The sequence below is a fragment of the Panthera leo genome, chromosome F2, assembly GCF_018350215.1.
Source record: "Panthera leo isolate Ple1 chromosome F2, P.leo_Ple1_pat1.1, whole genome shotgun sequence".
NCBI lineage: Eukaryota > Metazoa > Chordata > Mammalia > Carnivora > Felidae > Panthera > Panthera leo.
This window is the reverse complement of record NC_056695.1, coordinates 33,125,414-33,139,979: the sequence shown is the minus strand read 5'-3', so window position 1 is coordinate 33,139,979 and position 14,566 is coordinate 33,125,414.

Below are 14,566 nucleotides of genomic sequence, written 5' to 3'. Positions count from 1 at the left end.
ATTGGGCTACATCAAAATTATAAAATTGTGTGAATCAAAAACACTATCAACAGAGTGAAATTGTAGCCCATAGAATGGGAGAAAATATATGCAAGCCATTTAACTTTTAGGTGCTTTAATGCTTCCTACGGAAGTGACTATAAATATAGATCCATAGAAAAAGACAGAACATTGAGGCTAAAAGAAATGCTGTAGCTGATGATTGATCATACTTGACAGGCAGTACTCAGTAAAGTACTGGTCCATATAGTACCCTAAAAAGCTGATTATTTAGAGCCAGCAATTGGCTCCCAATTTCAAAATAGTTATTTGGAAAAAATCTGGTAGAAAATTGTGTGAGGATGATATGTAGCTCTGTAGGTGTTTCAGAACAGGTGCTGTGTGATGCCAGGCATCACAAAAATATCCCCACAGAGAGAACCCACTAGCCAGTATACTCAAACAACCATTGGTGGGAAACCATTACAAAAGTGATGAAGGTTTGTGTGTGTGTGTGTGTTTGTGTGTGTGTGTGTGTGTGTGTGTGTGTGTGTGTGTGTATGTCTAAACATTAAGAGGTCCAAAATAAATTCAAAGTGGATGAAAGACCTAAATGTTAAAACCATCAAAAACCAGGAAACCATCAAAATCCTACAAGGGAAAACAGGCAGCAAACTCTTTGACCTCAGCCGCAGCAACTTCTTACTTGACATGTTTCTGGAGAAAAGGAAAACAAAAGCAAAAATGAACTATAGGGACCTCATCAAGTAAAAAGCTTCTGCACAGCAAAGGAAACAATCAGCAAAACTAAAAGGTAACCTTTAGAATGGGAGAATATATTTTCAAATGACATATCTGACAAAGGGTTGATATCCAAAATCTATAAAGAACTTATGAAACTCAACACCCAAAACCAAATAATCCAGTGAAGAAATGTGCAGAAGACATGAATAAACACTTTTCCAAAGAAGACATCTAGATGGCTAACAGACACATAAAAAGATGCTCAACATCATTCATCATCAGGGAAATGCAAATCAAAACCACACTGAGATACCACATCACACCAGTCAGAGTGGCTAAAACTAACAACCAGGAAACAGATGTTGGCAAGGATGTGGAGAAAGGGAAACTCTTTTGCACTATTGACAATAGCCAAATTATGGAAAGAGACCAAATGCCCATTGACTGACAAATGGATAAAGAATATGTTGTATGTGTGTATATACATACATACTATGGAATATTACTTGGCAATGAAAAAGAATAAAATCTTGCCATTTGCAACAATGTAGATGGAAATAGAGAGTATTATGCTAAGTGAAGTAAGTCAATTAGAGGAAGACAGATATCATATTATTTCATTCACATGTGGAATTTGAGAAACTCAACAGATGAACATAGGGGAAGGGAAGGAAAATATGATAAGAACAGAGAGGAAGGAAAACCATAAAAGTCTCTTAAACACAGAGAACAATCTGAGGGTTGCTGGATGGGGAGGTATATGGGGGGATGGGTTAAATGGATGATGGGCATTAAGGAGGGCCATTTCTGGGGAGAGCACTGGGGGTCATATGTAAGAGATGAATCACTGGGTTCTACTCCTGAAGCCAAGACGACACTGTATGTTAACTAACTCGAATTTAAATTCAACAACAACAACAACAACAACAACAAGTATTCAGAGGGACACCTGAATGGCTCAGTTGGTTAAGAGTCCAACTCTTGGTTTTGGCTCAGGTCATGATCTCAGGATTTGGAAGTTTGAGCCCTGCATTGGGCTCCATACTGTCAGTGTGGAACCTGTGTGGGATTCTCTCTCTCTGCCTCTCTCTCTGGCCCACTTCTTGTTCTCTCTCTCTCTCAAATAAATAAATAAACTTGAAATAATAAACAAAAAACCATTAAGAGGTCTTGTTATCAATATCATGTAATCAGAGTTCCAAATGAAACTAAATGAGTGAATTAACACTAGTACATTTCAGATAGAACTTGAAAATGTATTGTCTCATACTGCTCAGTGTGGGAATGCAAAATGAGAAGAAAGAAAAGAAAGAGAAATATATAAGATATATATTTTTGTTGAACTACTTAAAATTATATATGTATCCAGTCATATTTTAAAAGTCAGGACATAATTTAAAAAAATCTATCTTCAGTCACACTCCCATCACTCCTGATGCCTTCTCCCAGAGGAAACCACTTTCTGTTCTTTTCTAACTTTGTCTTTGTATATAATTTTATTGTTATTTAAAAAAATTTTTAGTTTACATATCAAAATACTTAGCTAAAGAAAGTTAGCTCTTTTATATACACCTCCCTCCATTTTCTCTCTTCCCATCTTTTTAGTATATGTCTGCCACAGTTGATTAAATCAACATTTAGTTTTTACGTTATTACCTTTTCAATAGGATTCTCAGCTTTATTGTGCCCATATTTTCTCTTGTCTTTTAAAAAATTTTCTAGGGGCGCCTGGGTGGCCCAGTTGGCTAGGTGCCCAACTTCGGCTCAGGTCATGATGTCACAGCTTGTGGGTTCGAGTCCCTTATCGGGCTCTGTGCTGACAGCTCAGAGCCTGGAGCCTGCTTCCGATTCTGTGTCTCCCTCTCTCTCTTCCCTTCTCCCACCCACGCTCTGTCTCTGTGTCAAAAATAAACATTAAAAAAAATTAAAAAAATAAATAAAAACTTTTCTAAACTCTTTTGTGTACCTATGACATTCATCCCCAAATATTTTGGCAGAGTTTCAATATCCTCACTGTATATTTAAACATTTTTTTTTTTTTGCTCCTCTACCTTCCTTCCTTCCTTGCTTCCTTCCTTGCTTCCTTCCTTCCTTCCACCCTCCCTCCCTCCCTTCCTTCCTTTCTTCCTTCTCTTTTTATATTTCTTAGAGACCTCCCTCCTTCTGCTCCAATCTACACTGTTTACTTTCTATCCTACTTCATAACTGGAGTCCTGAGACTTCCCTTTTTTGATGATTCTGGGAATTCCCTTTACGTTTTACCTTTGTTGGATATTCTGTGTCCTGGATATGATGTTTTTATTTTATATTTTCGTGGTTTATTCTCTGCTGGTATATATCCTATAGGAACTTCCTGAGAAGGGCTGTAACTTTATTAGTGCTTTCAGTTTTTGAGATGTTGTGAGGTTCATCTTCTTATTGGTTCCCGCATGGTCTTCCTTGGCTTTTAGCTTTCTCTAATAGCGATGTCAGTTACTATCCATTCTTCTCCTTTCTAAGTTCCAAAATTTTAATACATATCTTATTTGCTGTTGTTTCCTATCCTGCTTTATTTATCTTTATGTGTTTATACATATTTTATTCTTTTCCTGACATTTAGGAGGGAGGAGGTAGCAGCATATTTGTTCAATATTCCACCTTAAACAGATCTCTCATCAAAGTTTTAGTTACCAAAATTGTTGAACGACTAATACGCTGTCATAAGGTGAAGGGCAGGGGAGGCTCAGGAAAAAAAAAAAAAAAAAAAGCTTTTCAAGTGCCGAGTTGGTGCATTAAATTGCTCTGCCAGATGGAGATTATGCCTTTCTCGCTGTTAAGTATATATATTATGGGCTTTATTTTGGTCTTATTTAATTTTAAGTTTCACTAAACAAAATGGACACTAGATGGCTCTATAAAAGCATATATATTCAGAATACTCCATTTAATTGAAGAACTTGAAGGCATCATAAAATCTTTGATAACAAAAGAAAATTAATTTTTTTTTAGGTATAAGAAAATGATTTTAAAACCACTATTAGCTATTAAGGCGTGAATTCAGAATTTTGTACATTTTCTAGGTGCCCTTTGTCGTCAATAAATATTTGTCAAATATCTGCTAAATGCCAGGTACTATGAGAGGTAATGGGTCTGTAGGAGTGAGTAAGATAGACATGGCCTTGTCCACAGGGGATTTACCAGCAACAAAAACTCAGAAATGAAGTAAATAATTACAAATGATAACTTAAACAGTTTCAAATATGTCGAGTTTTGTGAAAAGATATAAGATGCTATTGGAATATATATCAGGTTACCTAGTGTAGACTGCATCAAGTATGGCTCTGCTGAGAAGGTGAGGCTCAAGCTGAAGTCTGAAGGATGAATAGATTGTTAAAGCAGCTGGCTGAAAAGATGTGTTTTCCAGGCAAAGGAATGGCATAATTAAGGTTCCAATGACATGGGAGAGAACATGGAACTGAGAGAGGGTGAAGCTGACGTCGGGAGAAGTGGGCAGGGGGAGTGGGACAAGAGGAAGCTGGTGAGGTCCACAGAAGTGACATTGGATTTCATATTGCGTCTAGGAGAGGTGAGAAGCCATGAAGTGTTTAAGCACACTCATATGTGATTTACATTTTTAACAGATAATTCTTGTTACCTTGTGCAATATAACATGGGTCCAATTTTGCAAAGTTTCCAACTTTTTTCAAGTTGTTCAAATCATTGGATTAGTAATGGTCACCAAAAATAATTGAAATTGTTGTATAGGAGCAGTGGCTTTGAGGATCTAACCTAGAACCTAGTTAGGGACAAAGAAGTCCCCAAAACGGAACAATCAAAAGAAACTTTGGAAGAGAAATATGTATGAATATATGTTGTATGCATGAGTATGTGTGAATGTGAGAGTATATATGAACATATAATTATAAATGGTCACAGTCAACATGAGTTATTTTACAATTATTTACTTTTTCTGCTGTTTATTGCAGTTGATACCCGGTTTGGATTATATCATGAGGTGTGAAAGGATTGATACTGAGTTATGATGGCATAACTTTGCCTACTTTGGGTCATTTCTGTTCTATCATGAATAACACAATGTCCTCTGTGGTGTGTTTGTACTAGTTTAGCCTTTATTGTATGAATTTTCATTCGGTCCAATTGAACAACCCAAACAGTAGGAACACATTATAGAGTTTTCATAGAATTTCTGGAGTTGGAAAAGATCTAAGACATCATATTTTTTTTGGATTGCACACTATTTTATTCTTTTAGGGTATGTCAGGATTGGCTGGGAAGTAGATGAAGGTTCAGGTTGGCAATGCTCTGACCACACTTTCCCTTTAACTGGAGAAGTTCTCCCTATCTGTTGAGCTTTTATGCAATGTTTTCTTTGAAGAGAGCTTTGTGCTACTGCAAAGTTGGGAAAGTTCTGATCTTGTTCAAATACTCATTTTCATGGGAGGATACTGAGGAAAATGGTTGTAAATGGATTTTTCCAGATCCAAATGAAAGAAATAAGATTTTCCCCTAGACGTCTAGTATAAGAAACTCACTAATTTTATCCCAATTAATGAATAATTGGTGTGTAAATGAATTTGTGTGAGTTGTTTTAATGAGAAAACCCAGGTTTTGAAATAACAGAGTTCCCATAAAAAGCTGGAATTAAAAGTTATATAGTGGGCTCATGAAAGAAAAAAAAAACATTGTACCAGTGTGCGTTAAAACATTTTTCTTTTTAAAATTGTACTGCTTTGTTTAGATGGTTAGGTATAATAACCTTTACCTTAATCCCTTACAGGTAAATGGATGTCCAATATATATATATTTTTTTCTGGTTCTTTTTAGAAGTATTTAGAGGGAAGCTGCACAGGAATCAATAGAAAAGAAGTAGCAAAATATTTTTCAGTTAAGAATTGGCAAAAGGGGGGTGCCTGGCTGGCTGAGTGGGTTAAGCATCCGTCTGTGGCTCAGGTCATGATCTCATGGTTTGTGGGTTTGAGTCCTGCTCTCAGGCTCTGTACTGACAGCCCAGAGCCTGCTTTGGACTCTGTTATCTCCCCTTCTCTCTGCCCCTCCCCCACTTGTGCTCTGTCTCTGTCTTTCAAAAATAAAAAAAAATTAAAAGAAAAGAAAAGAAAATGAAAGAATTGGCAAAAGAATTAACTGTAGCCCCCAATAGATGCACTGTATTATTTTAAAGTCACAATGTAAATACAAAGACATGGCTGCCATTTTCAACTTAGTAAGACGTAAAGATTCAAATGCTGGAATAATAGGATAAATGCTCTTTTTTTTTTCTAGGAGAAAATGGATTTTCTTTTAGGAGTCTGGTTAAGAGCACCATGAAATATCATTGGAGGCATACTGTGAGTAGGAGTAATAATCACAGTATTTAACCACGATGGGATGTGGGTGAAAGCAATCAAAATGGTTGCTGGCAGTAGGGCTGGAGTGAGGTTTGGGGGGATCCCCTGCTGTGTCAGATATTATCCTTCAATTACTGGATCCAGGGATGGCTAGGAGGAGAGAATGAGGAACTTAGGATAGTAGTAACCATTTACAAGTAGTATAAGCACATTTCAGTGTACTGGTGTGTTCTGGCTGAGATTTAGCCCTTGTTATGGGAATAGTTTCTTTGAAAACTGTTGTGCTGGAAATTTATCTGGATCTACCGTATTTGTTTCTTCAGCCTCTCTACTCAGCCATTTGTGCACTCATGGATTTGCTCTTCAGATTCAGCTATCACTCTGGCTCATGATCCCATCTTTGTCTCTTCCCACATCTACTGATATTTTAGGATTTGGTGGATCAAGTGTCTGTATATTCCTGGTGACTGACCTCAGTTTATTGATTGTTGATTATTTTTCTATAATTTTGGTTCAAATAGTTCAAAGGATGCTATCACACTATTCAATGTAAGATGGGGAGAATATAGTGATAGCATGGGGACCTTTGAAAGTTAAAAGATGTAATTAGTGCAATTAATTCAGATGTACTTAATATTTACACTCTGGTAAAATACTTAAAATATTTGTAAGGCAGTAAGTGGTCATAAATTTAGACATTTCTAAAAAAAAAGATGTGATAAACCTCCTGAGTTAAATGAAACTTTAATTAATGATTGTTTAATTAATTTAAGGGTACTCAAAACTATACTTAGTTACTGGGTTATTTTCACCCTTGCTGTAATGAAACACTTCCCGACTTGCCTGATCATAAAAACCACGTATGGTGCTTATTAAAAAATACTTATTTATAGGTCCCTTTCCATATCTACTGAATGAAACTTTCCAGGGAAAGACCTAGAAATATGAATATTAAAAATTACCCCCAATTAATTTGGGAGACACTGTTCTACTTTGTAGATCATGTTGTTGTAAATCAATGTTGAAGAACAGTCAGAATATTTAGTAGAATATCTAGAAAAAATACTAGCTTCTCAGTTTATAGAAGTAATATTTTTATAGAAAATGCATTCATGCTTTAATATCTCAATACATTAAAATGGTATAGGAAAAAATGGCATAAGACTTAGAAATGGACAAAAAGATTTTTGGATGTCTTCAGTGGAAAATTGGCATTGTCTAACACACACTTCCAGGTTATATATTGTGATCAAAAGCTATTTTACAACTTCATAAGTAGTAGAACATTGGTGATTATGTAAATGATTCTTTTCCATAGAAAGACAAATTGTGTCCAATGGAAATGCAGTTAATTATTGTCCTATTGGTATTGGTCAAATTTTCCTGTTCTAAGAAAATCTATTATTTCAACATTTCTCTATCTATCTATCATCTATCTATCTATCTATCTATCTATCATGTATCTATCTATATCTGTCATATCTATCTATCCATCTATCTCCTCTCACTGATCTTTGGACTATAATTCAGGAGTTGTAATATCTCACTGATTTTCTCAAGAAATAATGAGTCAAACAATATCTTTGAGACATCTTCATCTTCATCTTCATCTTAATATTTACATGACATTTATAATTATACTCTTTAAAATTTTTCAGTAGACAGTGCTATCCACATCTTATTTATGTACCCTGAAAAGAACAAAAACCAAGCCATCAATTTCTCTAATATAATATTGCTTATCTGCAGGTATCATGTATTCAAAGAGTATGCATGGTGCCTGATTGAAATTAATCAACCACCCTAGAGCTTGGTTTTTAAAAGGTACATCTAGTGTTAAGAGTTTTAAATTATTAAGAAACAGCTTCTAGAGGCAATTCTAATCTGGGGTGATTTTCTCCACTGTATTAGATGACATGACACATGGCAGTTTTCAGAGCAGGAGGATCACAATTAGGGTACTGCATGGAAATCTAAACTGGGTTTCCTGACATTTGTTTCCTGACCTGGAAGAGAAATCTCTAACATGTGCCCTGGTCCAGATTGCCCAAGAATAACTGATACAACCCTGATTCCATGTTGTGTAGTCTCTTGCATAGGTACATTTTGCACATTCTTTATGAGTTTAGTCCTTGAGCTCGCTTATGCAGGAGGTATAAGACATGTTTCCTGTTTCAGTGACTCAGAGTGGAGGCAAACACATAAACTTAATATGATATTAATAATAGAAGGGGGTAAAACTATAAAGTTACCATGGAAACAGCATTACATGAGCAAGGGGAGTTAGGAAATTATAACACAAAAGGTGACATTTAAATATGGTCATACATTTTTCTCTAGAGTAGAATATTTATTTAGTCTTTTAATTAGAAAAGTAGTACATGAATGTGTTCTAGATCTTAAAATGTCAAATGCTGAACACACCAATGTCAAACATTGGACACACCAGGGAGTAGAAATGTGCCAACAAAGTGGAGGTATAGGAAATTATGGCACATTAGGAGAATATGAGTAAGTAGTTCAATGTCAGTGGGACATAGAATATTGTGACGAATGACTAGAGATGAAGTTACAAAGAAGGTTTAGGTAAAGTTGTGAAGAATTTTGTATGCTATGTTTAGATGTTTAGTTTTTTCCCCTTTTAGGCAGAGAAGTAACTTGATTGGATGTGTATTAGAAAGATCATTTTGGGAATTGACTAAAGTAGAGAGAGTCTGAAGGCAAGGCCTCTCAAGGAATTTTATATGCATAGTTCATTTTAAATCTCACAAAAAAGGCAGATATTTTGATTTTCTGAATGAGGAAATTGAGATCTAAAGGAATCAGGTCATTTCTCCCCAAGGTTATGAACAAGTAAGTGGTAAAACAGGGATTTGTCCTCATACTTCTAAGCCTAGATGCTTTGTTCTCATCTTTCCTGCCATATTTAGTTACGTACAGCAGTGTATGTTACTAATTGTGGAATATCATTCAGAGAGTTTTGGGCCTGGATATGAGAAGACTTGCATTCTTATCCTATCAGTGATCTTAACTAGGTGGGTGATTATGGGAAATCAGTGAAGTATTTTGGGATTTCATTTCACTGTAGAGTGAGGAGGTGGGTCAAGCTAATTTCTAGGTTCACTTCCAACCTTAAAAGTCTATGTTTTTTCATAAATATCACTATAAGCTGGTATGTTTAGAGAGAATATCACAGAGGATGTGAGATTATTATCATTTCCATTTCAATGTAAGATGTGATGATTGTCTTTTCTCTCTGTTTCTTTGGCATCATATATGTGCTTTTAATATAGGACATACCACATTAAATCGTAATTGCTTACAGGGGTGGTGTTAAAAATATTTAATAACCACTTTGGCATAGGTACATAAAAATTGGAGGAACCCAGTTATAAACAGGTGGAAAGGTCATTTGGTGCACACTAGCCCAGTATCAGTTCTAATCGCTTGCATGTCTGACTCTCCTCTGGACTATGAGTGAGTCACCGGCAGGAACGGTGTCATTCTAATTTTGGATCCAACATCCTAAGGCAATGCTTGCCTCATAGTAGATGCCTAAACAATATTTGTTAGATGAACAGACAATTTCCAGTGTGTCCTCAGTGTTTGACAAGCTCATGTGCTCAATGCATGCAGCTGTGTTGCATGAGCTTGTACTGAGAGAAAAGGACACTCGAATGGCTTTGCTTTTAGAAGAAAGCTGACCACCCTGGGGGCAAGCAGTGACAGAAGTACCTAGGATACTGGGCACTCATTAATTTCCAATGATCTTTTATTGCTTCTTTCTAGAGTCAGTTATAGCATAAAACTTGAACTACTTTAATTTTTTTCATAAAAAATATTTCAAGGGCAAAAACATCATTATGTCTTCACACTGACTTTAAAAGCTGTGGCATTTTCTAGTTACAGTAAAAAAAAAAGTCAATGTAAGTTTAAGTCTTATCAGCATCTCAGGGCTCTTCTTTCTTAATCTCTTCCTGACAGAAAGAGATTTCTGTCCTTTCCCTTATTATCTAATCATGTTATACTTTGATTGTGAGTCTTCCACAAGCTCAGGATGGCTGACTCATCATTCTGAATTTATCTTGGAAGCAGCTGTAAGAATTAAAAAAAAAAAAGTTGGTCAAGGCATGTTGGTTACAATTCCTTTTATTTGTACCATGAACTGTACAATCTCCTGTTCTCTTGTGGCCAGACTGCCCTAACTATAGCATCAGTGCCTGGATCAAACTGGTAAAACAGCTATCTTGAAGATGTGGTGCTTCAAACAAATGTTTAGAAAATGTGTTTCTTCAAAGCTGTAATGATTTTATGTGATTTTTTTTCTTGTTTTTAGTTCTGTGTAATGAGGTTACTTTGTCCCTTTCTTCTTCCGTATTACGATATTCAGATTTCTTCTAATGTAAACATTGGTTAATGTTTAGCAGGATTTGAATGTCCTCCAGTTATACATTTTAGTGTCTCTTAGAGACTTTTCTTCAAATAGATTCAGTTCTTCCATGTTTTGAATTAATGGTATGTTTGTGAGCTGAAACACGATGATGCATGTATGACGTGTGAAACAGAAGAATACAGGGACATAATTAAGAGTCTGCACTCTGGAATCTTCAGCCTGAATTTAAATCCTGGCTTTGCCGTAGCCCTCTTCCCCAATTGGTTGTACATCCTTGCATCCTTGAGCAAATTACTTTACCTGAGACTTGGTGTTCTGATATTTAAAGTGGGGTAGTAATAATACCAAGGTCATGGGGTTCTTATAAAACATTTAGCATAGGATTTGGAACACAGTAAGCTAAAAATTAATGTTAGCTTGAAAAGCAAAAACATAATGGAACTCCAAAGCTTATATATATATATATATATATATATGTATATATATATATATAGTACTACCCAGCAAGAAATAATGGTTAGCTATTTCAAAATTCATTTCGTAAATGAATTTCATTTCTTGACGTTGATTGATTGATTCATTCCCATACTTTATTATTATGCACAGCACTCTGTGAATATGAATGTAACCCCAGTGGTTACATTTGATTATTGCCTGCCTCCCATCCAGTTCAGTGTCAGAGTTACTCTTCTTTTACTATTTAAATAGTAATGTCTTGAATCCTTTCAACTGTGACGAGATACTCAACATCTTTCCCATGAACATTTTTCTATGGTCCTTTCTTGCTTCTACATATACTTCTTGAGTTGTTGGCTACTCACATCTTGTCCTCTATACCTGATCTTTTCTCTTCACTCAAGTCAACCCCAAATGCTCACCATCTTTTTCCTTCATTTCCTGCAAATACTACTCACAGTGACATTTATGTGTTAGACCTTTTATTTTCTGAAGGATTCCCTACATCTTGGAATATTATGTTGGATGGTCCAAAACTGAATATTTCATAATTTTCTTCCCTTAGTACAGGAAACTGACTTTGTTCCTGAATCTCCCATTCTTTCACCTTGGGTTGCTCCAGCCTTTCCAAAAGGCTTACTATCCATTAATCTCTTTTTTACACAGACCCCAGAGCTCAATGTTTCTCCACTTCTATTATGTAGACCAATTCAGTTCTATGTCTGTATTAGTCCATTTTGGCCATTTTCCTGAGAGTTTTATTTTTCTAAACAAATAGTTTCTCCTTAGGAGGAAATCTACTGCCAGCTTTAAAATAATATTCCCTCACCACCCTTAACTCAAAGATAAATAAGCTATAATTTTTGCTAATTCTCCACACTTTATTCCCAAAAGAGTGAGACTTTAAATTGTGAGTCAGTTCACTTCAACCCTCTGGTCAAAACTCTGCCTGGCTTCCAAACTCAGAGTAAGTCAAGGTCTTTGCAATGTTAATGGGCTGCAAGACCTTCCTGGTCATCTCTCTGGCTCCATATTGTCCTATTCTACTCCTTTCTCATTCTTGTCCAACAGCATTGGCTTCTTTACTGTTCCTTGAACCCCAAATCTACCATACACATATTCATCGAGCACATTTCTACCTCAGGGCCTTTGTACTTGCCAATCTTTCCACCGCGTTAACTGCAAAACTCTCCAGTGAGAGACAGTAATATGGATAAAGACATAAAAGAGTATAGTGCTTTTAGGAACCAGAAGACTTTTTTTTTTTTTTAACATTTATTCACTTTTGAGAGACAGAACATGAGCAGGGGAAAGGCAGAGAGAGAGGGAGACACAGAATCCAAAGCAGGCTCCAGGCTCTGAGCTGTCAGAACAGAGCCTAACGTGGGGCTTGAGCTCACAGATCGCAAGATGATGACCTGAGCTAAAGTCAGATGCTCAATCAACTGAGCCACCCAGGCACGCGGTAACCAGAAGACTTTTAATATGGCCTGACTTTAAGTTCTGTACATGTATGCAGGGCAGCATAACTCCAAGTATTGGCTACAAACCTGTTGTATTGGTGCAGATTTGTGGATAAGTTAATGAAGCTTCAGCATCTCTTAGTTGCATGAACTCCTTCTGAGGACCAGAAGAAACCTTATCAATGTATTCAGAAGGTTATACATTTCTGTAAAATTTGTAAAAGTAAGGTATTTTAACTGAGGTTGGTTAGAACGGTGGTTTCTTTTCATTCTGACTCACGTTTGTCACACTTCTCATGTTGAGTGGTGTTGGAATGGTTGCAGGGAATTTTGGGATCAGGTATCAGGGAAGATGAGCTGGGGATTCTTTTATTTGACTTTAGTGGAATAATATGTGGTTCACAGTCACTTCTGTATAGTTAAGTTTTTGCTAACTATTTCTGAATGACTTCCAGGAATGCTACAATCTATTGTACCAGCTAAGTGTCAAGATATGAAGTTGTAAGGCTAGGAGTCATATTGTGATGTGAATGTGTCCTTTGGTGCCCAACACCAGCAGGAAGGTAGTGGACAGGATCACATGAGAAATCTTCAGAGCCAGAAGTTAATCTGAGCAAAATTTGTCAACTCTTCCAGCTTATATACAAAAGAAACTGTCACTTCCCCCAGTTTGAAAACAGTTTTAACAATCTACATGCATTTCCTACTAGCTGAAACAAACTCCCTAACTGCATTTTCCTTTCTTGCTTTCTCAATTCCTGGTCCTGTGCTGCTGACTCAGCATGCAGGCTGGGTCCCAGGACCCAGGGGAGGTCCTGCAGGACCAGCCAACAGAGTTTCTGGCTGTGTGCAGGGTAGAAATCAAACTCAAGCCAGCAAGATGTGAAAGCAGTTTATTGAAGGTATAGAGAGATTTCAGGTACAGACAGATGTCTGGGGACCACTGAGGATTGTGGTCTGGTGTACATGTATTTTTGGCATCCAGGAACTGAGTAGAACAAAAACGAGGGCCCGGAAGTTACCTTGGAGCCAAGGGTCTGGGCACAGAGATGTCGAGCACTGATGGTCTGGAATATGATGAATATGATGGCTTTCTCCAGTCATTCTCACCTGGTCCTTCCTTAGATGTTATCTATCTAAAGAAATCATTGACTGCTTATCCCTTATGTGGAGGAATACACTATTTGCATTTTGAGGCATGTGTAAAGTGGGGGTGCAGGTCCTAGCAAGAATGGAAACAGGAAAAGGAACCAAAAGCAGATTTTATGGAGTCCTTCAGTTTCCCTATCTCACAGAGTTTGAACCTGTGCAGATGACACCCAACTGAGTGACGTTACAAATTCCTGCCGTCTAATAAGATTTAAAATAGCCCATCACTCTTACTCAGCTGTCTATTCATCCATCTTTGATGAACTATCAAATTTCCTCATAAAATTATTCTAAAATTTCTTCCTTAATCTCACTGGGATACTAACTCACACCCACATGACATCCACAATTGATACATGATTACAGTTACCAACCTTCCCTGTTTTCCCTGGATTGAGGGATTTCCAGGGATATGAGACTATCAGGGCTAAAATGGGAAAAGTGTTGGCTAAACTGAGATGAGTTGCTCGTCCTATGTATTCCTGTCTTATTTATCAAGAATAACAATCTAAGTGACAGCTAATGGGACTTTAATCTCCTCTGTGCCATACAATTACGCTTTGTTTTTCCCACCTGCTGGTCATTTATTCCCACGTGAGGAAAAATTATTTTTCCTTCTTTTCAGATATGATCCCTACAGCTGTGTCCTGCTACAGTGGCCTTTGTCTTTGGAATCCTGCCTTTTCAATTGACATCTCCTTTTCGTCATTTTAAATGTTACCCTTTCACCAAGTTTCCTCCTTTCATCTATAACAACTTCCCTTGGCCTTTTTCTACTTATGCTATCATTCTATCTCTCCTTCCCTCTTATAACAGATTTCTCAAAAGTACCCTATGATCTCTGAATTCCTTCATTACTTACCTTGCTTTTGTCCTCAGCATTTCACTGAAACAATTCTCTTAAGATTCTTTTAATAGTTCTCTAAACAATCGCCAAGTGGTTCAACAAAGAGTCTGTTGCTTTTTATCCTTCTGCTCCTTTGGATTCTCTGATGCATTTTCCTTGTTAATTTTCTTGAAATGCTTTTCTGTCTTGG